Raw genomic sequence first — 26,127 nt, 5'->3', positions numbered from 1 at the left:
GGATAAAGCATACTAATCTTGAGTGTAATACTTAATGGTTTTTACATATACATGTGACCACCACCCAGATCAAACAAACTATAGAATACTTCTAGTATCCCAAAGGTATTCATTTTTTTTTTAATTCTGCCAAACTATCACAAGCCAAGGAAAGCCTAAGAAGACATGATGACTAAATATAATATGGTGTCTGGATCAGATCCTGGAACAGAAAAGAGGAATTTAGGTAAAAACTAAGGAAATTTGAAGCAAGTAGGGACTTGACTTAATGTTAACATTTCAATATTGATTTATTAATTGTGAAAAATGTACCATACTAATACAAGCTGTTAATAACAGGGAAAACTAGATATGAAGTAGATGGGAACTCTCTGTACTTTTCTTAGCAATTTTTTGGTAAATCTAAAATTGTTCTGCCCTGACTGTTGTGGCTCAGTGAGTTGGACATCATCCCATAAACCAAAAGGTCCCCAGTTCGGTTCCCAGTCAGGGCACATTCCTGGGTTGCGGGCCAAGTTCCCAGTTGGGGGCGTGCAAGAGGCAACCAATCTATTTCTCTCACACATCGATGTTTCTCTCCCTCTCTTTCTCTCTTCCTTCCCCTCTAAAAATAAATAAATAAACTCTTTTTTAAAAAATAAAATAAAATTGTTCTAAAACAAAAAAAAATTTATTTTTTAAAAAAAGCAAAATTTGCCCTTGGGCTGGGTCTGGTCTTTGAGCTGCCAGTTTGTGACCTCCAGTGGTCTAGTGTTCTCATTTTACATATGGGGAAACTGAGTCTCAGAAAGGAGCGGCCCCTTGTGCAGGGCCCCACATAAGGTCAGTGGCAAAATGAAGACTAAAAGGCTGGTTGGTGCTCCAGCTGTAAAGAGTGGGGTCTGGGTGTGGGCAGGGGGCTGCTGAGGTCTCCCTGACTCTCTAAGTACCTTGCTGAGGACTCACCTAGCCCTGCAGGAAGCTCCCAGGAGCCTCCCAACTTCTCTCTGCTGCCTCTTCCTGAGCTCTCCAGGGCTGTTAGTTAGAAACCAGTTCTTCCACTGGCCTCAGCCATAGAGTTGTCATGGGCAGTTCCTCTTCTGACAGCAGGTTGTCACCCTCCTGCCCCAGCCAGCCTCAAGGCACCTTACAGGTGTCCCCCATGCCCAGCAATGGTCTGAGTTAAGTGTTGATTGGATGGATAAGTAAAGAAACAAAGGAGGAAAGAAATAAATGTCAAGGGTTGGTATCTGGGGGTGTGCAGGGGAAGAGAAAGCATAGCAAGAACTCAGACTCTGCATCCAGATGGTCAACAAAAACCCCTGGCTCTCCATGGTCTTGGACAAGTCACTCAATCTCTCTGTGCATCAATCACCCTAAAATGGGGACAGTATAGTACCTGCACCTTACAGAATTGTTGAGAGGATTAAGGAGTTGATTAACATATGAGGGAGGGAAGTAATAAATTAGGAGAGGAGTGAAGGAGAAATAGGGGAGGGTGATAGTTAGTTTTCATATTGGGACATGGAAACTTGGACAAAGCCACAAGTCTAGCCACTCACCCAGGAACGGGTTGAGTGATATCATACAGTGGTTAGAGCACAAATTTGGGAGCCAGGCTGCTACGGTTCAAGTCCCAAGGCCACCACTTACCAGCCATGTGGCCTTGGTAAGTTAACCTCTTTGTGCTTTTGTGTTCTTATCTGTAATGTGGGTGTGATAACAGAGCTGCTCGCCTCATTAGGTTGTTAAGAGAATTAAGCAATTTACTGCTATGTGATTAGTGCTTAGGACTATACCTGGTATATTTAAAACGACATTTGACAGATAACAAGTGTTTGACAAATAAATGGGAAAGGTTTTATGCAAGAAACCCACTCTCTTCCCTGAGGGGACCTGACCCACCAGGCACTGTAAATCACTTACTTCTTGAATCTAGGCAAGAACTCCCCTTAATGAAGTTAGATGAGGAGAAGGCTGAACTGGTAACCAGCTGCCCATCTCTATGGCCTCAGCCACCTCCAGCCAAGCCCAGAGTCAACAGCACTTCCAATACTTTAAGAGAAGCCAGAAATCTAGATTCTTATGCACAATCTCCCAAGCTTTAAACACTGGCACTTAGTTCAATTTTATTTTAAGCTCTGAGCAAAACAAACAAATTTATTTTAAGCTGGCTGTTCTCCCAAGTGGCTGGTTTGCAGCTTCTACCCCGATCTAGCCCTGCTTTCTTTTATTTTTCTCCTGCATTGTAGAGAAAAGAAAACTGAGGCCCAGAAAGAAATACTTGGACCTGTTATAGCTGACCAATTAGTAGAGCCAAAGACAGTCTCCTAGTTCCCCAACCCTGGTGGCAAGTGACACAGGAGTCCCTGGGGTATCAACCAGACTTTGGACTATGTGAGGGAGGGAAACTCGGGGAGTTTCCCCCTCAGCCTGGGGTACTTGCAGTAGCAGATTTGAAATACAATTATCTGTTAACCAGATGCCATCTGCACCATGTGTCAGGGGTGAAGCTCAATATAAAGCAGGGGCCTCCCCCACTTCTAAAGTCGTAGGAAGGATTTCCCCTGGTTCTGGTGGAGCAGGTAAGGGATTCCAAAGAATCTCAGGCTGAGAGAGGGAACCATCAGTGAACTCTATGGTCAAAAAAGTCACTAAATAAGAGCTGGAGGGGTTGAGGAAAGGAGGCAGGCATGTTCTGGGGAGAAGTTTTGGAGGATTGTTTTTTGGGAAGAGTGTTCATTTACAACAGCGCTTTTCAACCAGTGCGCTACAAGACGCACACTGGTGTGCCCGGAATTTTTAAAATATGCACTCCCTGGTTGTTTCGTCAGGACTACTGACGTCTCTCCCCTTAGACTGTCAAAGAAAAAAAATGACAACAGTCAACACAACAATAGCCATTTGATGTGAATGAATCAAAGTTATACCTATTTTTTGTCAGATTGGCAAAAAATATATTTGGCAGTATGCCAGAGAATTTTTGTAATTAGTTTATGTATGCCATGAGATGAAAAAAGTTGAAAATTGCTGATTTACAGGCTTGTAATACTCTGAACTGTTGCAAGACTGCTCTTTGGTTCCCTCCTACTTAATCTGTCTGCACCTCTACTTCATCACCTGTCAAATGGGATCAAAATTATATTCATCTCCTGCAGTCTATGATGAGAATGGAATGAGATGACATGTACAGAGGATTAAACAATACAAATCAGCCATTGTTTTCATTGTCCGCAGCAGCCAGCCTGCCTGGTTGCACTAGTGGTAGCTTGAGAATCTTTCTCTCTTAGCCTTTCTTTACCCGAAGTCTACATGTGCATGACCTTAGCCTTATCTGGAGAGTCAAGTGCATCTACCAGCTGTGGAGCACCTCTCAGGGGTCATGTTTTTGTGCAAGCCTCTTACACTATTTTCTCTTCCTTCACCTCAGAGCAGCCCTGGGAAGCCAGTACCAACACCATCTTTTCAGATGAAGAACCTGAGACTCTGAAAGGGAACATGACTTATCCAAGGTCACCCTTAGGTGGGAACATGATGTTGAGTAAGCCCCATTACCTTCTTGAGCCTCCAGCTTCCTTGTCTGTAAAAGGAGGTTCAGGACACCCATCCCAGGGCAGCTGTGAGGATCTATGAGGTAATGGGTTGGAAAGTGCATGGTCAGCTGTAAATCTCAGCCAAACAGACATCGATGTGAGTCCTGCAGAGGCCTGCTCCTGTTCAGGGTTCGGTGCATTTTGGCAGCAAGAACTATGGAGAAAAGTTATTTCAAATGTCTTTTCCTTGGATGGTTTCCAAAATACATCACCTCCCTCCACTAACAAGTGCAAAACTGGCTTCTGCAGGTGCTGTGTTCAAAGCAAGTAACTTCCAGTGGAATAACCTGGGAGGTAGAAAAGAGTTGGCCATGATGATTCTAGACAGGATCATGGAGAAGGCCTCAGGCTATAGAATCTGTCAGATATAGGATCAAATCCTGGCTCTTCCACTTGCTAGCTGTGTGACCTTGAGCCAGCTAGTTAACTTCTTTGAGCCCCACCCAGAGGATTGTTATGATGAAGGGGATGAGAACAGCAGCTAAGAAAAAGCAAAGCATGGGGGTCCACAAACATCCAGTGAGACAAGTACCAAGTCCAAGGCTGGGGTGGCAGACCTTGCATGGTGTGGGAAGCAGGACAGAAACCAGTCAAGGAGCCCAGAAAAGGATCAGCTACTGAACCAGGAGGGGAACACTGGTCAAGTAGGGCTCAACAATACACAAACTCTGGACCGTGAGCGTCTGGAGAGCAGGTACTATGTACTTTTCATCTCGGTGGCCTGGCTCACAACAGGTGCACAGCGTACATTTTAAAAACTGAATTTAGTATTCACTTTCCTTTCTGCCTCATACCCATCCATTTAATCCTCCTTGTATTTCGATATCCAGCCCCACTCCCCCACCCCTGTGAAATGTTGAAGGACACTAGCCAGCTCTGGTGTCTGACAGTTTTGGGTTCAAATCCAAACTCTTCCTTTTCTGGCTGGGCAGCCTTGGACAAGTTACCTCCCCTCTCTGACTCTCAATTTCCTCTTCTGTAAACGGAAGATCCTGCCTCCCCAGCACTTACTGTAAGAGTTGGAGATGACGTGTGGGAAAGCACTAGCAAAGCCCCTGGCATGTAAGAGGCGTTCTGAAAGTTGCTCCTTATGAGTGTGGGGGCCCATGGCCACCTCTGCCTTCTCTAGTCACACACAGACTGAATTCCCTCAGGCGTTCAGAATTTGTCTTTCCATCTCAGATGACACAATACAAACACTGGACCATACACATCTAGGAAGAGTGAAGTGTCACCTGTTTCCACAGTGTCTTTACACAATTTCCACACTGCTCCTATGTTGGTTGGACATGGTGGGGTTAACAGCATCCATAAAACACCTCAAAATTGATCTTCTACAGGCAGATCACATGGAATCAAGGAACAGACTGCCCTCGGGGGCTAACACACCCATACTTAATTGCTAACACCATCCACTGGCTGCAGGTTGGTTAGTGTTTGTAAATGTTTTCAGGGTGACAGTACACGAATGAAGAGCTTCCTGGGCCCTGGTTCCATGTCTTATTCTCAGGGGTGGCCTGTAAACTCTGCACTGTTGCTTGACTACTTGTGGGTGCTTCTCCGGTACCATCCCGCAGGTCAGGCTGAATTCCTGAGAGATGGGACTGGCTCTCTCTGTCTGTGGCCGGGAAACCCACTTAGGTGGGGCCTGTGAGGCTGGAGCCCATAGACGGGCAAGTTTGGGATGTGTGTACTCTTGAATTTGAAGCTGGCAAAGGTCTCAGGCCAGACCTTGTCTGTGTCTGGCTAACATTTTCTCACTCTGCATTCAGTGCAGACCCTGTTCTGGGACTCTCGTCCTCCGAACTGGGAACAGGGTTCGCCCTATGATTAGCTGGGAAAATCTAGCTTTAACACCTGGCACCATTGGAGGATCACCATAGCCGTCTCCCCGGGACTTACAGAATTTATCTGTAGCAGTTTAGGCTCATCACCACCCTCTGTACCCATGCTGATGTGTTGCCGGCAGAAGTCACATAATTTGGTCCAATATACAGCAAAATGCAAAGGTAGATCTCAGCCCTTTCTCAGCCCCTCCAGCCATCTCTTTCTCATTGTTCTCCCCCAACCTCCTCACGAAGTAAGGGGTTTGCCTAACCTCCATTACCTAGCAAGACCAGAAGTCTGAGTTTAAAACCAGCCTCCCTACCCCCACTCCTTATCACCTGCTCCAGGGCTGGCTCCCAACCACAGCTCTCCCTCTGGGCCCCAAAGCTAATTACAGACTTCCTTAAATCATTCTAAGGTAAAGCTAATTAAGTCAGGGTCGGCCACCAATTTTCTGGCTAGGACAAGCAATCTGACACCTCTTTCACTCCAGGAGCCTGAAACCTTGGCTTGTAGCTTCATTTGAATTTGAGAACAGGGTTTTATCACGCAGGGCTGATTTTAGGAAGCTCAGCAAAACAGGACATTTTCCCTACTGCTTCTTTGCACCATATCAGGGTGAAAATGTGGGCCCAGGTTAGGGGCCTAAAAGAGTGGAGTGCAGCCAGATATGTGCTGCTAGGGGAAGATGTGCGTGCAGACAAAGTGGGTGATGCCTTCTGCTTGGTAACTCCTCACCCACAGGTGCGCCCCCATCCACATCCACAATCCTGTGGCGTGAGCAAAAAGCCCTGCCTTCAATCCCAGTCCTGACACTTGCTAGGTGAATGCCCTTGGGCAGGAGACTTTGCCTCTCTCTCTGTGCCCCAGTTTTCTCTTCTGGTAATGATAGTGCCTACCTCACAGAGTTGCTGAGAAGTAAATGAGATAACATCTAAGGCAGCCAGTGTGGAACAAGTGCTGAGCCAATGTTTGTTGAATGAACAAGTGAGTACAAAGCCACATACAGATTAAACACCAAACCATATTAGCTCTTTTGTAACCATGAATATTCATGGGACACAGTACCTAGCTTCCTAAAACCTTTCCGTGAGTAAATTCATTGCATGGTTTCCCCCTTTGAGATGCAAGGGTGATCGAAGTGGAGGTGGGTGGGCAGCAGGGGTGGGAACTGAGAACTCCACTCCCACAACCTGTTCCTCCTTTTTCTGGGCCTCAGCGCCCCCCTCTGTACAGAGAAGCCACTTGCTTACTGGCACTCAGAATGAGTGACTTGTGCCAGATGCAGGTCCCACCTCTGATTCTCAGCCCCTTCCTGCTCTGTTCCCTCATTAGCTGTATCCTCACTAACTTCCTAGAAGGGGCCAATGTCCAAGACCAGCACGTGGCCTTCATTATTTGCCACCAACACACCCTCGGGCACTTGACTGCAGACAGTGATTGACATGCTTAACTAAGGAGACCCCAAAGGCAGGGAACTCATGGGGGCAGGTCCACTGTATGGCTGAGGACCCACTCTGTGCCATGGCCAGCTCAGTGCTGAAGATATTGACTCTGGAGTCTGGTCTGAATTCCAGATAACTAAGTGGCCTTGGGCAAGTTACCTAACCTTTCTGTGCTTCAGTTTCTTTCTCTGAAAAATGGGCATCATAATAATAGGATATCTCTCATAGGGTTGCTGTAAGAATTATGTGAGTTTCTATGTGCCAAGGCTTTGAACAGGGCCTGGAACTTAGATGGCACTCCCCAAGCATTTGTCATTACTCATATTTCAGAGCCAGGATCTCTCTGAAACTCACCACAGCCTGGCCAGCCTGGGGGCCCAATGGCTCCCATCTAATGAATGAGGTTCAGGGAGGAGAAGCCACTTGCTCTGGTCACCCAGAATGAAACCCCTGCCACACTCCTCTCTCTCAGTGAGGACAAGCAGGGCTGGGGCAGCACAGAGGTGGCTAAGAAGAGCCAGGCCTCCCTCAGAGGCGCAAGCAGAGTCGGGAGGTGGCTATAAATATGAGAGGCGAGGGGCTTTCTAAGTAGGCCAGGAATGTGTGTTAGTCATTGAGGTCAGAGCAGGCTGCAGCAGCTCTTGGCTGGGAAAAGAGTGTATCCAGGAGTGAGCTCTCCCAGGCTCAGGTGAAACCAAATGAGTCAAGGGGGAGGGTGACAAGTGGTGCTTAGCTAGGGGACACACCAGTACCGCTGACCTTTTTCATAGGGGTGGGGGTGACCCCCAGAAAAGCCTCTCCTGCTACTTCTACTTGCCAAGAAATCCTTCTATAACCCAGATCAGGTCAGCCACCTAAACCCACCAGTGGGCCCAGGCCACAGCTGCAGTTACCAAAGAGCAGAGCCCAGGCCACCATTCTGGGGAGTGAACAAGCCAACCTTTTTATTTTAATAGCTGTGCACTTATTTTTAATGTGTTAGGAGAAAAATACAGCTATGATCAAATCTGTGATCTCATGGCTATGAATGCAGAAGATGACACTAAGTAGGTATATATGTTTTCAAAAAAGGGAGTTGATTTTTTAAAAAGAATGTGAAGTCGCTGCTAGTACATGTGGAATCAGCAACACTATTACTGAGGTTTGGTAGGGTGTTCTGGGTCACAGGCGAAATGCTAACCTCCTTGCTGTGGGATTCCAGTTGCTTTCTGTGACTCCCACCCACACCCAGCCCTGCCTTTGCCCAAACATCCCAGGCACTTGCACACCACCCCACCTCCACTCTCGCTGTGCCTACCACCTGGAATGCCTTTCCTGTCCACCTATCAACGGGCAAGGACCAGGAGAGATGAACTCCTTGCTGGAACCGTCACAAGGCCAAATGGAGGCATCCTCCTCCTGGCCAGCCCAGGCCCTGTCCATCCACTGCCACTCCCTGCGGTGGGTGAGGGTCACCATAGCTGGGACCATCTCTCCTCAGTGGTGATGGGGAAAAGCACGACCTGGGGGTGTCTATTTTCCTCCCTGCTGTGCCCAGCCCAATGCTGGCACTTCACCGAGCACAGGCCCCTGAAGCAGACACCTGGTCACATTCTGGATCTGTCACTGCCTAGTGCTATACCATGCACAATGCAGCTCACCCTTGGGGCACAGTCCTCCCCCCCTCATCTGTCAGATGGCGGCCAACAAGCTTCCTTTCTTGAGGAGGGAGTGGTGCGTGGTGTCAGGGAGTTTATTCCACCAGAAGGTACCTAGAGGCACATGCCTGGCAGGTTGTCAGCACTCCACAAATACTGACTGATTATTCACATCATCAAGGCTATGGTCATTACTGGGGGCCAATGGATATGCACTGATTCCACAGTGATGCAGGGTGGAGTGGAGGGAGATAAGACTAGAATATCTTTGCATTTACAATCCGGAGAAAGTTCTCAACACCTGTTTACCCCTCTCATTTTGAATATGGGGAAACTGAGACTCCACCCTGGAACCAGGGCCCAGGACTTCCATTTATGGTTGATTACCACTACTTGCCTCCCAAGACTGGAAGAGGTGACTGAGGCCAGGATTCTCCTGCCCAGCAAGATACTGTAGCCCCTCACCCCTGCTTCCCTCACCTCTTCAGCGTGGGCCAGTGAGACCCAGTGAGGAATTCCAGGGCTTGTGGCTGGCAGGAGAATTCTTACTTCACTGAGGCAGTGAATCAAAAGCCTTATTCTTTACAGATTCCTCTGATAGGTGGGAGCAGACATGACCTTTGTCATTTGTTATTTTTAGCTGAGCAGGCAAGGAATGATAAAAACCTGTACGGGAGTTGACTATAAATAACATGCCTGTGGTGTATTTTTTTCAACACATCTAAAAATTGTAGATCTAAACAAGCCTTGCCCTTCAAAGCACAATAACAGCATTAGCATGGCACTTCACAATCAGCAAGCCAATTTCACAAAAGCCATTGCTGAGGATGACCACACAATTCCCTGGCGGAGACACTTTTATTGTCCCCATTCTGCAGATGAAGAAATAAGAATGAGATTGGCCAGTAAAGCTATTGGCACAGTGCCTGACCCAGGAAGAGAGAGAGAGAGAGAGAGAGAGAGAGAGAGAGAGAGAGAGAGAGAGAGAGAGACTGTGTATACACAGTGTGTGTGTGTGTGTGTGTGTGTATCACTGTCCTCACTGTGGTATCTTTGAGAGGTTAAGGAGCTTGTCCAGGGAGAAGGAAGGGAGCAGCACCAGGACCACCATGGGCCTGCCTGCCTCCAAAAGCCATAGGCCACTGGCTGCTCATGGGCCTTATGAAACCAGAGGGAGAAGAGATAGATGCGGTAAGATCAGAGGAGTGAGTGTTGGGTGTTGTGGATCCTTCAGGATGAGAGTTTGAGTGAAAACGTGGTGGCTAGAGTGCTGGAGGCTAAGCTTTAAAGGGTTCAGGAACTAGGGAGACAAAGGGGGAGGAGGCGAGAGAAGGTAATTAGCCAACAGTTTTCTAGGGCAGTGCCCCACCAGAGTCACCTCATCTGACACTGAAATCCCTTTGGGCAGAGCAGTGATCCGGGGTAAGCCCCGTGGCAGGAGAATATGAAAAACCACCCAAGAGCCGGTTTCCAGTGCTGGGTGGGCAAGGGCAGTGGGCAGGGAGGAAAAGATCAAAGGAAACCAGAGCAGAAAGGGGATCTCAGGACACAAAAGGCAATGGACTCCAGACAGCTATGTTGAGCTCCTGCCCAGGGCTCAGTGGTGTGCGGTGAACATGGAATGACCAGCTCTCAAGAGACGGGGGCCCATTTTGTAGTATTTGCCTACCAACACAAGACCATCGATATGCGCAGTCAACTCTCTTGAGCCAATATAAGCAACTGCAGGACACCACTGGGCAAGACTGCCACCACATCAACACTCCAGGATAGGATACTCAGGTCCTGCTTGCTTCAAGGGGAGAAAAGAGAGGCTTGGGGGTCATTTTAAGCAACCAGTAGTTGTGCCTGTAACACATGACATACAAAGTATTCTACGTGTAGTATCTCAGTTAATTCTCAGAACAATCATCCAGGGTAGACATTATCTCTATCTTACTGATAGAGAAACTGAGATTCAGATAGAGAAACTGAGATTCAAAATAACTTACCCAAGGTCATACAGCCAGTGAGTGGAAGAGCCTGGATTTTAATCCAGGTATGTGTGAGTTCACAGCCCATTCCTCAGCCATATACCAGATGGCTTCAAGCCAGGATAGTTCTGGAAACTGAATTAGGCAACTGAATCTGGGTTTTCAGGCAGGAATTCATCGGTGGGTTCCTCTGTGGGACTGGCAGCTGAAAGCCCTGACCAAGTCTGAGGAGTTGGTAACCACCCTTGGGGGAGGTCCTGAGAGGTTTGAAACACCCCCACATGGGGAGCGTGCCGAGCAGCAGCACTGTCTTCCCCTCACCCCAGGGCAGAGCCACCACTTGGCACCTCACAGGGTCCCTAAACCTTACCTCCTTCCTTCCCATCTTTGCAAATGAGCATCCAAAGAAGCCCTGCTCTAGGAGGCAGTCCCCACATTGCTGGGCATGTAGTAGGTGCTCGATTAATGCTAAAGAAATGAAGAAAGGAACCAATAATATATTCCATTCCTGTTCTCTGCCATTTTGTTTGAAATCAAAGACTTAAAGTGTTGTCACCTTTGCAGAAAGAAATGGAGAAGCAAAGCAGACTTTGCTGGGCACCGTACTATGTGTCCCATACATACGTTTACTCATTTAAGCCTCTTCACACTCTCATAATTGCAGGTATTATTTCCACTGCATAGACTAGAAACTAAGGTTCAAATTGACCAAGTGATTATCCCAAGGCCACCCAATACTAAGTGGAACAACAGGGATATAATCCTGTATCTCTTTGATCTCCAAGCCCCTGCTGTGCTGTGGTGTGTCCCCCAGAAAAAATAGCACCTTATATCTGAGAAGCTGCTTTCAGTCTGCCAAGACCCATCCATGTCCTTCTTGTATGTCATTGTTGCCAGTCAGCCTGTGGGGTGGGCAGGGCAGGGAGGCTGGGGGGAGAGGAGGGTGGGCTGAGGAGAGCAGGACACCCCTGGCCCACAGCAGTTAGTCCTACCCCAGCTGGCTCCTGATCCAGTGCCTACCCCTCTCCCCAGGGCAACCCATTGGGGGCCTTGTAGTGAGAGAGTTGGCCCAACCTTGAGGGCAGTCCCATCCACAGAGGGCCTGCACAGTAGGACAGCCAGGCCTGGAATGTCCCCACTGATGCAGGGTCTCCTTGGAGGGTGGTCCTGGCCCCTGTGCAGATGCTCTTTGCAGTCATATCTGGTAAAGATGGGTTATAAGCAACATGGCCCACAAGGTGACTGGTGGGGGGGCAGGGGGGACAGCATTTCTTATAGGGTTAAAAGGCTGTCCTGGAGCCAGCCTTTGCCTCCCAACCCTGGCCTTGTTGTAGTGTGTCCAAGGCAGGTAGCTGCCACTCTCAGGACCTCAGGTTACTCATCTGTAAAACAGAGGGTAAGGCTGACAGAGGGACCTGGCAGCACATCCAGGCCCTGATGTGCCAAAATTCCACATTAGCCAATTCCACAGGCAGATCCCAAAGGGAATTCCCTCTGGGGAGATGTGGGAGGCCCTCGTGGGGACAAGGTTCTGTCAGCATTACCCAACCTCCCTCAGGCCCAGCTCTGGCTCTGCACCCTGCCTTCACCCTGTTCCCTTCAGCCACTTGCTAGACACCCTGGCATGGCCCAAACATTCCCCAGACCTGTAGCAGGGTAGTGATGAAGGTATCTGAGCTCAGACCCCAACACCACCTATCAGCTAGCCAACCTTGGCCAAGCTACGTGACCTCTCGTGCCTCAGTTTTATCATCTGTAAAAGAGGGGTGATAATCAGACTACATTAAAGGATAGGAATTAAAGGAGCCAAGACATGAAAAGTTGTTAAAACAAACATTCCCTGGCATGTAGTAATTGTTTACTCAGTGCCAACTCTCAGTACTCCTATTTGTAATAACGCATAGTAATACCATCTCTCCTGCCCAGCAGCTCTCAAGTGGGGCTACCATTAGCGGCTGTCTGGGGGCCTAGAGGAGGCACTGGATTGAGAGTCCTGAGCCCACAGCTGTCATCACAACCACCCATGACCCCAGGAGGTAGGGGCTCCTTCACTTCTCCTGAGATCAGTCTCCTCTTCCCTCAGGTAGCTCCCCTCAGTTCCCAGCACACTTGGGACTCCATAAATACCTACTGGATGTTCTTGTCCTCCTAGCTGGGCTCTGTACAAGCAGGACCCCTTTCCTGCTTGCTGATGTGTCCCCGGCTCAGAATCTACTCTAGGCATGGTTGGAGGAATGAATGTGTTGCCTGCGGAAGGTGTGACGTTACTGTGGTACGACTGTCTGACAACAGTGTGGAATTCTCCCACGTGGCAGGCCCCTCACCAATTTAATCCTGAAAATCCTTCTAAGTTTCCTCCTTTTCCTGGAGTAAGGACAAAAATCTGTACCGTGGTCCAAAATGCTCCTACCTCCTCTCCTACCCTTCCCCCACACTTTTTCCCTGTCATTATTTGGGCCTCCTTTTAATCCCTTGAGAATTACTAAACCATTTCCAGCCTCAGAGACTTTACACATGCCATTCCCTTTGTGAGCAACACCACTTTTACCTAGTGAGCTCCAGCTCAGCCTGCAGATCCCAGCCTGGTCATTACCCCCATGGGGAAACATTCTGTGATTTCCCCTTCTTCTCCCACCAGAGACAGCAGGGTCCTCCTACAGACTGTGCTCATAGCCTCTGCCCCTTCACCCCTTCACCTCCTGCCCCTGTGTAAACTTACATTGGTTTGTCTGTTCATTTCATGTCACATCTGTCTTTTAACCCTCTCGAGAGTAGACACCATGAGCTTTTCTGCTTACCACTGTTTCCTTAACACCTAACACAGAATCTAGCAGATAGCAGGTGTCAATGGATGTTGGTTGAACAAATGAGCAGGTGGAGAGGCTGGAAGCATGCCTGTTTTACAGATGAGGAGCCTGAGGCCAGAGAGATTAAGGGGCTTGCCCAGAGTCACAGAGCCCATAGAAGAGGAATAGGATTGGCCATCAGGTTCTAGTTCCCAAGCTCTTGCCACTCCCCTGACCCCAACCTTTGCCACCAAGCAGCCACTCCCTTGCCACCTTTGGATGCGGTGCAAGACCCTTCACATCCCACAGGGAGAGGGCAAAGGCTACTATTCCTCTGAGAACGCTGGCTGCTTGGAAATCTCGTAAGGGGTTGAGCCCACACCCCACTGCACCTCTGCAAGTCTTCCAGAAAAGGCCTGAGTTCTAATTCTGGTTCCAGCTATGTGATCTTGAAATCATCACCTGCACTCTCCAGACCTCAGTTTCCTCATCAGTAAAGTGGGAGTGATACTGCCCACATAGCAGGTTAAGTGTGTGTCCATAGCATGTGCATTAGCACACAAGCAAGCGCTCAGCAGAGACTGCTGACGCCCCTGTGGACTCCATCCCACCCTGACGACACGCAGACAGCTGGAATGGCCACGTTTCATTCCCCAACTTCTCATCGGTTACAGTCCCGGCAGTGTCCGGCCATCTAGTCAGTCAGCTTGCAGCTTTCTTCATTGTCACCCTCTCTTCTCCTATCCTCTGAGAATGCTTTTTCTCTGCTGGGTCCTTACAGCCTCCTCAGCAGGAGCACATCCTGAGAGATGGCAGGATGTGTGGCAGACAGTGGTTTGAATGCTGGGTCCCATGCCACACAGCTGTGCACCCCTGACCAAGCCATTCACCCTCTAAATTGAGGCCTCATAACATCAAATTCTCCTGGGGTAGTGATACTCATGTGTTAAGTGCCTGACACATAGTAGGTGCTCAGCAAATCGCATGTTCCCTTTCCCCTTCTCCTGACACTCCCTCAGTCATCATCCCCACTCCCTCTGGGTTTTTTTTTCCCCCTCCTCCTAGTTTTCTCTAGGGAGTCAGCATTCCAGCAGGAGGGAAAACACACACACACACACATACACACATAAATGTTAACTAGGGACCCCAGCACAGTACCTCACATTCAGTGAGAGCTGGATATATATTTGCTAACTGCATAATCCAAAGGAATGCATTAGTAATGGTGAAATGTCAGGCTGTAGAGGGAGCGTTTAGGGACAGGGGCTCCTCTCTGAGGTCTCAACTCACCCTGAGTCCAACCCTGGACTCAGACCCCCTGGTCCCAGTTGAGACATCTCTGGACATGGTGTGTGAGTAAAGTTGGGGTCTTTCTTTCCCCTGCCCAAGCTGGACATGCATAGGAAGCCCTGTTCACTGACAGGCTCAAGAAATAGCAACTCTTAAGCCAGGAACTACAAGTAAATGCAAAGAATATTTCTAGAACCACAGAGAGATAAAAATACTAGTTTAAAACCACCAAGGGAATTGCTTTTTCATTCACCAAACCTGCGCTCATCAGTTCAATCAATATTTATTGAGGTTCTGTGCCCAATATTGGGGATACAACAGGCAAATGAAACCCATTTCCTATCCCCAGAGAACCCCCCAGCCTGATGGACAAAACAGATGCATACAAAAAGCTTAATTGCAAGAATTCTTGGTGGGGAGAGGCAATGGAGGGGAAATCAGTAAAGGCTTCATGGAGGAGGAGTTGCTGGATCTGAGTCTTGAAGGATGAGTAGGCATTCTTCAGGCAGAGAAGGGGGGGAAGAGGGAGAGGCATCCCTAACAAAGTGGATGGAGCATGCAAAGAAACAGGCATGGAAATGCAGGGGTGTGTTTGAGGAACAAGGGAGACTTGGTGTAGGGAAAGCAGACAGAGGATAATGGGAGGGATCTAGAATAGCTGTCTATGCCACATGACCCAATGGTAAGGAAATTGGGTTTTATGCTGAATGCACAGGGGAGCCAAAGAAGGATTTAGAGGAATTGAGAAAGCTCTTTAAGGTGCAGGGGGTAGGTAAATGGGACGAGGATGCAGGAGAAGAGGCAGGGAAACCAAGGTGAGGAGTCAGGACTGATGGATGGGAGAGGGCAGTATGGATGTGTGCCTCTTAGCCAGGTGTCATTAACCCAAAGAAGTAGCATAAATGAGACTGCATTTCCCAGGCTTGGAAAAGGCAGCCTCCTCCAAGAAGTTCTCCCAGAGTAGCTCTTGACTCCCCAGGCTCTGTGTTCTCCCTGGAGATAAAGTGCCAGCTCACTAATTGGCCCCTGTTCCCGGCCTCTCAGAGGGGTAACAAGGTCAACCATCATGACATGCCTGCCTCACCCAGCTGTGAGGTTAGGGCAGGCTCCCCAGGCTGCAGATTTCTGACTTTTGTGGTTGAGAAGACATGCCCACAGCTGTGGGAAATTCAGGTTCCATGTGGCTCCCTGAAAAACATAAGGTCTATGGGCTAGGGATGGGGCCTACGCAGCACTGGTTTCAAGCCCCAGGTCCCCTACTCACTCTATGCCCTTGGGCAACATTGTTTCACATCTCTATGCCTCTGTTTCCTTGTCTGTAAAATGGGAATAAAAATAGGACCTACCTCCTAGTATGCTGTGAAGTTCACACCACATGAGACGCACAGTAGGATGTCAATTCGAATAGTAGCTGGAGTTAGCCCGAAGTCAGGCCTGCACCCTTCTTATTAGGGGAGCAAGAACAAGGGGGAGGAGCTGGGAATTGCGGGCCTGGATTGGAGTCTCAGCAGAGCTGCCTGGGCCCTAGAGACCAGCCCCAACAGATGGTATATGAGAATGATCATACCCCAGTGGGATTGAGGGTCTGGAAGAGACTCACCCCCCTCCCCAACATTTCCCAGGAGCCATCCAGAGAATCTGATCCCCCCTACCCCATCCTCTTTCTTCTATTAATCACAGCCACCCTTCTCCCTTAGCTTGCCAGCCTGCCAAATAGGTATAATTGTCCCCATTTTGCAGATGAGAAAACTGGGATTCAAGGATGTTGAATCATTTGCCTAACGTCACATAGCCATAAATGAAGGAGCTGGGTTTCGAATCCAGGTCTGTCTGGCCACAAAGTCCCAGCCCAAGATCAGGTTGGCTAAGGAAGTTTTGGACCATGGTGGGAGGGGGGGATGGGCCCCCCAGGTGGTGGAGGGGAGACTTGGGACAAGCTGGGCCATGTGGTCCCCAGACACACATTCCTTGGCCCCTCAAGGTCAGGGACCTAAGAGAGCCTGAGCTGTGTACCTCACATTTGGGTAACTTTAGGCAGGGACAGAGGGAAAGGTCTAGAGCTCAAGTGAGACAGATCCAGGTTCTAATTTGGCTCTCATCCTCACTGGCTCTACAACTCCTAAGCGAGTCACTTGAGGTCTCCAGGCCTTGATTGTCTCTTCTGTAAAATGGGAAGAAACCCAGTTTCTCCAAGGGTAGCTTGTAGAGGTCAGACAAAACAGGGATGTGAGCATCCTTTGGAAATAGATTCCTGTCCCCTGAGGGGCCCTTGCCACCATCTCTTTGTAACATCAGCTGACCCAAGAGCTGCCCCAGGACCCCTGCCCAGGTGTCAGAAGACCCTGAGCTAGGCAAGGTGAGAACAGGTATAGCCCTCATGCCTGCTTCCTCTCAATGTAGGAAGCGATAGAGAGCCCATAGTTTACAAAGAAGACACAGCTAGGCTCTGCACAGCTATATCTGATTCTGTCTCCATCAGATCTGTGTGGACCTACCTCATCTGTCTCCCTTGGGCAGATTGACTTCATCAGACCGGGCCAAGCTTCCCACTCCCTAGGCAGACTGACCCTCTCCATCCCCACTCTGCCCTGCTCTAGGACGTACTACAGGGGAGAAAATGTAGTCTGGCCACCTAAACACCATTTGAAAATCAGACTAGTCTGTCTCTCCCCTCACCCCTACCCTATTTTTTGTGCCTTCCCCCAACACTGGCCAGCCTCCTGCCTCTCTCCCCTCTTCCCTGTGGGTAACCCTGACCTGTCATTCAAGCTTCCGGGAGTTGCAACACTAACAGCATTGTTTGTCTGATTTCACAATACCTCTGCCTGTCCAGTTCCCCCTGCCCCCAATATAACCTGGAAGGACAGGCCAGATGCCCCAGGTAAGTCTGCTGCAGGAAGGGGAGACACGAGGTAGGGCAGGGGACAAATGTCTGAGATCAGATTCTCTCAAGGATTACCTTGGGCAAGTCCTCCTTTTCTTGAGGCCTCAGGGTACGCAACTATAAAATGGGAGAGTTGCATAGGAGTCCTTGAAGGTCCTTCTAGTTCTAGTATTTAATGAATCAAAATCACACAGCAGCAGATTCATTCAAGATTTTACTACCATATCTACCACAGCTGGGAGCTGGGACTCTGGAGACAGCTAATGTGGTCATAGCCCAATGAGGGAGACGGATGTGTAGCACATCACAATGTGGTGTGGTCAGAGGTAGAACAAAGGCATGAACTAATTCTGTTGGTGGAATCAGGAAGGATTGTTTGAGAAAGGGACACTTGAGTTGGACTTTGGAGATTGAATAGAAGTTCATGGGCCTAACATAAGAAAAAACTTTCAAACTATGCTGTTCAATATTTGGGTTGCCTCGGAAGTTGGGGGTATCCTGTAACTAGGGTATGGATACAGAAGTACACAAGACCAGGAATGCCTAGGAGATGGGGGCTTAGCCAGGTACAAGTTCTAGTCTTAGATTCAGGGAACCAAAACCCATGAGCTCCTGAGAATTTGGAGTCTGTTGGTGAAGCCCCAGCCCACCCTAAACAGGGGCCAGTGAGCAGGCAGTACCCAGGACTTCCAAGCAGATGCATATGGGGACTCACAGCTGACCCACACCATACTGACCTTCACACGTAAAGCCAAGGTGTTGAAGTCTCAGTCTTGGGTCACAGGCTTGGCTTACCCCCTCCAGGCTGAGAGACCTTGTCCTGGCCACCGCATGCCTCTGAGCCACACTCAGCTTCCTCATCTGTAACTTGGGTTCTCAGCGGCCACTCTAGCAGTTGTGAGGATTAAGTGATTTACTGTGTTTCAGGTGGCCTTTGCAAACTATAAACTGTGCTGGACATGGGCGGGATTATTATTGTTGAAATGGTGGTTCCTAGCCAGCCCCTTGAGGGGCTGTTTATTTTGTAATCTGGGAAAGTGGTTCCCCTAGTGATCTTACAGTAGTAACAGTAGGATTCAGGACACAGGCTTGTTTGCTTGGACATGTGAGCTGCAGTAGACCTTTCACCCTCTGCCCTTCTTTGCCCACCCTCATCCCAGTCATCTCAGAACAATTCTACTTGACACAATGTTGAGGGGCAGAGGCTGCCCCTAGGTCTTGGAGAAAAGGAGACTTCTGACCTGGCCCAGCCCTGGAATTGGGGCTGACTTAGAAATCTGCCTGGAGGGGGACTGGTGGAGCCCCTGACCTGTACCCACAAGAAGAGGGCCAACATGGGAGCTCCCTGTCCCGGGCTGTTGGTGGGCGGCAAGAGCCTTTCTGAGAGGTGTCCTGGGCTGTTGTGGTAGCCTAGCCAGGTACCTGCTTTGCCTGCCCCAGTGAAGACCAGGGCCACCCAGTGCTCAGCATCCTTCATTTCTTAGCATCCTCCCTGCATTGAGGCCACTCTGCCTGGTTCATGGGTAGCATGGGACCCTTTGGTGGGGTTTGGGGGTGGGGGTGAAAAGTTAGGGGTTATCAGCCTGCTCCTGCTGGCGAGGGCCCTGCTGCTGGTGCTCTCAGCTCTCTGCTTCCCGTGGCCCCTCTGCCCGGCTGGGCTCTGATTTTGGTGCAGTGCAGACTTTCAGCTTAACGAGACAAATTGATATTCTGTGCCAGCCCAGAGATGGAGCGGCAGGCAGCTCGGGACACTCTGGCAGGCAGCTCAGAAGTGGGTAGGGGGTGGGGGCAGGAAGGAGGCAGCTTCCATCTGGAGCTGCCTCCTGGGGCAACTCCTACCCCTGGCCCCCCATGGACCCCCTCCATGCTGACAAGTGCCCTGAGACGTGTCCCAAACGTCCTTCCATCTTCAGTGCCCTCCTTCCAAGCAGGGTACCCCCTCTGGAGGGGGCGGGGCAGTGGAGAGGGAGGCTTCTAAGAGAAGCCCCTTCACCCACTGTGACCTCTTAACCTTGCTCCTAGGGCTGTCCTCCCACCATTCTGTATTTAAAGGGGCAGCAGGTCTGCCAGAGATAAGGCAGAAAAAGTTGGCAGCTGCCTAGGGGGATACCATTCCTACAGACTCCTCTTTGAGGTTCCCTTGGGTGCTCTGGACATCGTCTGTCCCCCAAAATGGTCAGCCCCCAACTCATCGCAGGTATCACCTCAGATTATGCAAATGCATAAGACATATGCAGACATCCCTGCCAATGGGCACCTGTCAGCAGAGAAATTACCCCTTGAAAGGGTCTTCTCCAAGCCTGCAGCCCAGCCCCCACCCCATGTGGGGGTGCACATGTCCAGCCAGCGGTTGGGTTGCAAAGGTAGCTTTTAGATGGCAGCAGGGAACTCACTGCAGGCCCTGCAACCACAGATGTGTTTGGTCTGAGTCAAGTCCACTCCTCCCCCCAGTGACCTTTGCCCCTCAGTCATGGGGGTGTCCTGACCAAAAAGGGCGGGGGAGGGGTGGGGCAGATCCCCTTCCCAACCACAGGAGGACCCCAGAAAGAAGGGGAGGACTTAGACCAAAGTGAGCAAAATCCTCCCCTCTCTGCTATCACTACCCCACCCCTTCCACCACTGGAGGGACCCCTCCCCTCCGGCTCAGCCCCAACCCTACCCTCACCTTGCCCTTGACATTCCCTCCTACTTCGAGTGAGCGGGCAGATTCCTGAGACTCTGCCAGCTTTAGCTCTTCATGATCCCACGGGAGGAATTAAAACCGCAAACAACACCGTGGTGGTTCGGTCCACACAACCCCCCTCCTACCCCCTACTCTCCTACTCCGCTCCCCTGTCCTCGCAGCAGAACAAGCCCTCGCGGAGGCCCGCCCCCGTCCTCCGGCCCCCTCCCCCAGCCTCCGGCGCAGCGGCAGGGGCGGCCTCTGCCTCCCCCGAGACGCGTTTTGCCGGGGCGATGCTCTCCTAGAAGCCGCGCCGCGCCTCCGCCCCCCCGCCCCCCACCTGCTCGGGCGGGATGGTACAGTCTGCAGAGGCACCGGGCACGCTGGCTGGGCTCAGCCGCGGCACCAGCTGCCGCACCGCGATTCCGGGACTGCCCGCCTGTAAACCATGCCGGATTTGTGCTGATTTTCCTAGCCAAGTAAGTACCGGCATCCCCCAGCATGAGAAAATAAAAAAATAAAAAGCACCCCACTCCGCTCTCCCCTTCCTCCCTCACCCATTTTATTTTGTTTCATTTCATTTGCTTTTTCTCAGCGCTGATGGTGGTGGCGGTGGCAGCATGGAGGGGGTTGCGAGCTGGGCTTGTTTATCTGGCAGCAGCTCAGGCTGCATTGGGAGTTGCTGCTGAGGGAGACTCTAGTGTGAGGAGGGTCCTTGTGTTGGAGGGAAAGGCTAGGGTGCTGGGGACACAGGCAGGGAGGCCTGGGACAGGCAGATGCCTGGGGTCTCAGGTAAATTCTGGCAGCCTGTGGACAGCAAATGCCCTCAGTGGATGTTATGCAAGGGCCAACAAGCTAGTGGCAGGGAGGGGGTGGGGGGGGCAAGGTTCTCTTTCCCCTGAGCTGCTGGACCTGGGGAAACACAAGAGGACCAAAGGGTACCCCTGCCTGCCTCAGCCAGGGTCCCAGGAAACAGGCAGCGGGAGGCCCTGCACAGAGGGTCCCCTTGGTGGGGTGGGCTGCTGTGTGCCAGGACCCACCAGGTTAGGCGAGCCAGCCTAGGCGTGTGATGGCAGGAACCAGGTCCCTGAGATGCCCAGGATGGGGGCAGGAGTAGCTTGGTCAGGCCATTTTGCAGCAGTCATGCTGGATGGTGGAGTTGGCACTTTCTGCCTGGAATCCCAGTTCCTCAGCCAGCCTGGGTGGCCTCTGGCTGGGCACTTAGGTACCTGGGGCTCCTCCCTGCCCCCTGCAGGGTCAGAATTGGGAAAGGCAGCAGGGGGCCTCTGGACTCCCCAAAGGTGGGCTGCTGTGGGCACACTCCTTGCCAGCTAGGTGACCATTCCACACAGCCTCTGTCCTCGTTCAGCAGGTTGTTTGGAGAGGGGTCTCTGAGGCTGTCCTGCCTGCAGCAGGCAAGGGCCCCAGGGGTCTCAGAGTCCCCATGCAGAGGCCCAGCCTGGCTCGACCTTCAGAAGGATAAGTGAGCAGGTGAGCTCCACCGGCAGAGGGTCTTGGTAAGATGCTGCACACCCCTGTCCCAGTGCAGAAGAGGCTCCTCTCCTCACCTGCATTGCTCTCTAAACTGCTGGGAGGAAGCAGAGCTGATGTTTGGGGCATTTCCTGAAGTGGCAGGCGCCATCCTGAGAAATTCTCCTTTGACGTGTGCAGTAGGAGGGGGCTTGGAGTATAGACTGCCAGGGCTTCCGCCTGTTAACTTCCTTGAAGGGGCAGTGGCAGGTTTGGGGCTGTGGCTCTGGGGAAACCCTGTGGGTGGTCCAGGAAAGATGCTGATGGCCCATATTATTTAGCCACCTCCATATGCCCTGTCCCTTTCTCATCAGGGCCTATAACACATCCACAGATTTGCACAGATGCATGTATACAAATATAGTGCACATTTTAATGCAGTATGTTTCAATCATAGACACACATATGGAGTACCCATATAGTACACTGTGTGTTCCAATCATAGACATTCATATAGAGTACCCATGCCCATATATACACCCCACCACATGGGAATACAGCTCACATCCCTGAATACCACTTGCAAATACAGCATGCACATGCATGCAGCCTGTACTCACACACCCACACCTGAGAATACAGCACGTCCACACATGCATGTAGCACTAACACAGGAACGCAGTGGGCTGCACATGGGCAAATCAGCCTGCATGTTGTGCCCTACAGCAGTCACAAATGTGACGTGTGCCCTGTGAGGGCTGGCCCCGGCATGAAAGAGACAAGCACACATGTGTGGGATCCTGAATGCCAGCTGCATGCACATCCACTTATTGGCAGACACATGGCATGCTGCAATACACCCACAGGTGAATGTAGGTTGCACATGTATGAAGACAGCCCTGGCTCACAGGTGTAGCATCTTTGTGAATGTTGTATGCACACCCCTGCCCCAAGCACCCTCAGCCTCCAGGCATCTCGTGGAATTGAAGGTGCCTCCAGACACTGGAGAGAGGCTTGCCCCTCAGGGCACTGCCCCTGAGGACAGAAGGGCACTGGCCCCCAAGTGGCAGCTGCAGCCCCACACAAGCCTGAGAGGAGGGCCAGCCCAGGTTTCCAGGGAGTTGTGATTGGGTTCAGCAGGGCCATCTCGGGTTATTGATGTCCTGCTGGGAAGGCTTTCCAGTGTTGGAAAGGAGACAGAAGGGGGCGGGCACAACTGCTTTCTATGGTCCAGACCACCAGGACCCCACAGGCTCCCTTCTCTGGCACCAGGAAACCGGCACACTGGTGTGGGATCTCTGAGAGATGGGGCTTTGGATGCCTCCAGCTTTCTCCAAAGTCTTCTCTAGACAGGTCAGAAAAGCCTGTGGCTTATGCTGCAGAAACACTGAAATGCTGGGCCCCTCCCTCTGTCCTCCTACTGCCCCCTTTCCCTTTCTCCTCACCCGCACAAGTATAGTTCAGGGAGATTTGGGTAAATAATAACCCAGCAAGTATTCACTGAGCAAATTGCTATGCACTCATCGCTACAGTGGGACCTTGCATAGCCTCATGATTTCCATGCCACAGATGAGGAAGCTGTGCAGAGAAATGAAGGCATCTACCCAAGGTCACACGGCTGGAGCATGGCAGAGATGGAAGGCAGGCCATTGGGCTCCCTGCCTGCCTATTAGCACCTTCCTTCCCCTCCTGTTTGAGTCTAATCCAATTTGGGATGCCAACATCTTGGGAAACAACAGACCAAAAACATGCGATATTTTTGGTGGGGATCTAAGAAAGGGTCTAGAGCAAGGGTGTCAAACTCATTTTCACCGGGGGCCACATCAGCCTCATGGTGGCCTTCATAGGGCCAAGTGTAATTTCAACTCCTTAACAGTTAAGGAGTAGTTACATTTATAGTCCTAAAATTATTTTGACCCTTTGAAGGCAACCTCGAGGCTGATATGGCCCCTGGTGAAAATGAGTTTGACACCCCTGGTCTAGAGGGTGTCCTGTGGGTAAAAGCGGAGCCCTCCCCAAGCAGGTATGGTCCTGTCCTGGGCAGCCAGACAACTCTGCCACCCCTTTACTTCACGGGATTCATGGTACCTAGAAAGCCAAATGCAGATGTGTACACTCTGATGTTATCTGGCCTAGGCCTATTTATTAGAGGGAAACTAAGGCCCAGCCAGGTCCAAGGTCATATTGTGCTCTCAGGAGAACAGGGAATCTTGCCAATCTCTCTCAGGTCCCAGGCAAGAAGGAGCAAGAGCCTGTTTATGTTCCTGACTTTCCCCAGATGTTTGACTCCAAATTAGAAGTACGCCAGGCCCAGCCTCTACTCCTGACCAGCTGTGTGACCTTGAGCAAGTCAGTTTGTCTCTCTGCACCTCAGTCTTTTCATCTGTGATTAGGGCATTCCTATCCTGCCCGGCCTCAGCCCACAGCTGTCTGGGAGCCTTGAGCACTATACAAGGTTGTACACAGAGGAGTGATTGGCACCAGGACCAGGGCCAGAGCAGGTGAGCATCTTGCTGCCAAAGTCAGGAGGGAAAGCAAAGACAGATAATCTCTAGGCTGGAGACAGGTGGATCTCAAGCTTAGTGGATATAAGAATCATCTGGTAAGGGGCAGATTTTGGTCACCCACTGATGCAGGAGGTCTTGAGGGCTGCATTGTCACAGATACCCCAGGGTTCGTATCTCCATAGCTCTGGACCCCAGGGAGCTGAGGTGACTGAGAAGGGGCTTGGGAGATCTCATAGGCTTACAGAACTGGGGTGACCTGGGCATCGTGCTCTTCACCCACTCCTGCCACATCTGAAGAAACTGAGATCGCCTCCCAAGTTGGTGGCAGAGTGAGACTGAAACTCAGGTCCCCAGCTCTCCAGTCCTGTATCCTACCCCTTATCCTACCCCCAGACCCTGGCTTCACCCTACGCAGTTAGATCAGGCCCTTCTCGGGGCAGGTCAACCTTCAAATCCAAAATGAGACTGTATTCTCAGCAGTGTGGCTGGGAGGGAAGCTCCAAAGAGACCCACTGGGCCTTCTAGTTGAGTCCTGATAAAGCCTGTCCCAACCACATGACAGTGGGGAAATGGCTTCCCTTCTGTAAACCCTAATCTTTCCTTTCCTAGAAGGGGAATAGATTAAAAGCAAGACGTTAGGAAGATTTTAAGTAATGTTTGTGAAGCAGCTAGAACATAGTAGGGTCAGGATCAAGGTAGGGAGTACTGAGGGACCCTGAGGTTCGGGATGCAGCCCCTGCTGGCCTCCCTTAGGAGAGCCGTCTGGTGAGCACGTGCTGGGTGCTGCATGCAGACGCACGCGGTGGTGGGGGTGTGGGTAGTAGATGGGCTTCCTCCCCTGACTCCACCTGAAATACAGTGAGGTGTGGGAGGCAGGGTGGGTCTCCCGCCCTCTCCAAGCCCAAAACAGTGAACCTGCAGTAAATCATTTCTCCCTCCCAGTGGGAGCCTCAAACAAGAAAGGAGGGAGAATGTTCCCCTGGACAGAGTCAGTTGGATGCCTGTAAGAGCTGGTAGTAGATGGAGAAGATGGCAAGGGCCAGGCATTCACAGCGGTAGGATGGAACCTCAGTTCACCCATCTGTAAAATGGATAATAGTACCCACCTCTCAGGCTGTTGTGAGAGGCAAGTGGGAGAAATAATGGGCATAAAGTGCTGAGCTCAGGGTGTGGCTTGTATTTGTGGCTCAGTGAATAGAAGTCGAGTCTGTGAATCAGAAGGTGTGTGTTCAGTAGCTACCTCTGCCACTTAAGGGTGCCCTGGATCAGTCACTTTGCCTCTTCTGCCTTGGCTTTGACCTGTAAAATGGCTACCCACTTCGTAGAGCTGCCCTATGACAGCCATAAACAATAGGTGACACTTCAGCAGCCACTCCTGAGAACCTGCTGAGTACCAGGCAATGTCCCATGACTTCACCATGGTCTCTGGTTGGGAGCCCTGAAAGGGATGGAGGGAGTGTTTTTAAGATCTTGGAAGCATTGTGCACAATTCAGGAAACCTCTGAAGGGTCAGAGTGGAGGGCAAGATGGCTGGGCCTGATGAAGGTGGGAGTGGAGACCAGGGCTGGTGTCCCTGAGACTACAGAGGTCCCCATAGATGGGGGAGAAGGCCTTTTGGTCTGAAGGCCACGAGAGCTGGTTGTGGGCCCAACTCAGTCACTGGTGGGTGACCTTGGGCAAGTCGTGTCAGCCCCCTGGTCTCATGATTTCCCCTCAAAAGAGGGGACAGTGAGGGCAGATTCTTGTGCCAGCTGGCCCTAGGGTAAAGGGGTTAAGACAATGAAAGTCTGCAATAGCAGTTACAGCCACTGTGTTTGTTTCCTGTAGTTGCCATAACAAATAACCACAAACCGGGTGGCTTAAAACAACAGAACTTGATTGTCTCACAGTTTTGGAGCCTAGAAGTCTGAAATCAAGGTGTCGGCAGGGCTGGTTCCTTCTGGAGGCTCTGAAGGAATCCATCCTCTGCTGTCCCAGCTTCTGGTGGTGGCCAGCAATCCTTGACATTCCTTAACTTGTAGCTGCCTCATTTCAATCTCTGCTTCCATCTTCACATCACCTTCTTCTCTGTGGG

The 26,127-nt window shown here is 50.8% G+C and overlaps 1 protein-coding gene across 13 annotated transcripts in view; it reads left to right on the top strand.

Moving 5' to 3' along the window:
- ATP2B2 (ATPase plasma membrane Ca2+ transporting 2) overlaps positions 1-26,127 on the top strand; it is a 459,739-nt gene that overhangs the window by 252,387 nt on the left and 181,225 nt on the right. For 2 of the 13 annotated variants that reach the window (XM_045192226.3, XM_024556438.4), the window contains exon 1: positions 20,291-20,555. The exons of 10 other annotated variants lie outside the window; for them this stretch is intronic. The gene's annotated coding sequence lies outside the window, so the exon portion shown is untranslated. Of the gene's footprint in view, positions 1-20,288; positions 20,556-26,127 lie in introns of those variants that run through there. One more of the 13 variants, XM_024556440.4, reaches the window with a different exon arrangement.

The sequence above is a fragment of the Desmodus rotundus genome, chromosome 8 (genome assembly GCF_022682495.2).
Source record: "Desmodus rotundus isolate HL8 chromosome 8, HLdesRot8A.1, whole genome shotgun sequence".
Lineage (NCBI taxonomy): Eukaryota > Metazoa > Chordata > Mammalia > Chiroptera > Phyllostomidae > Desmodus > Desmodus rotundus.
Note: the sequence above shows the minus strand (reverse complement) of the source record. Positions and strands in the feature narration are given on the sequence as shown.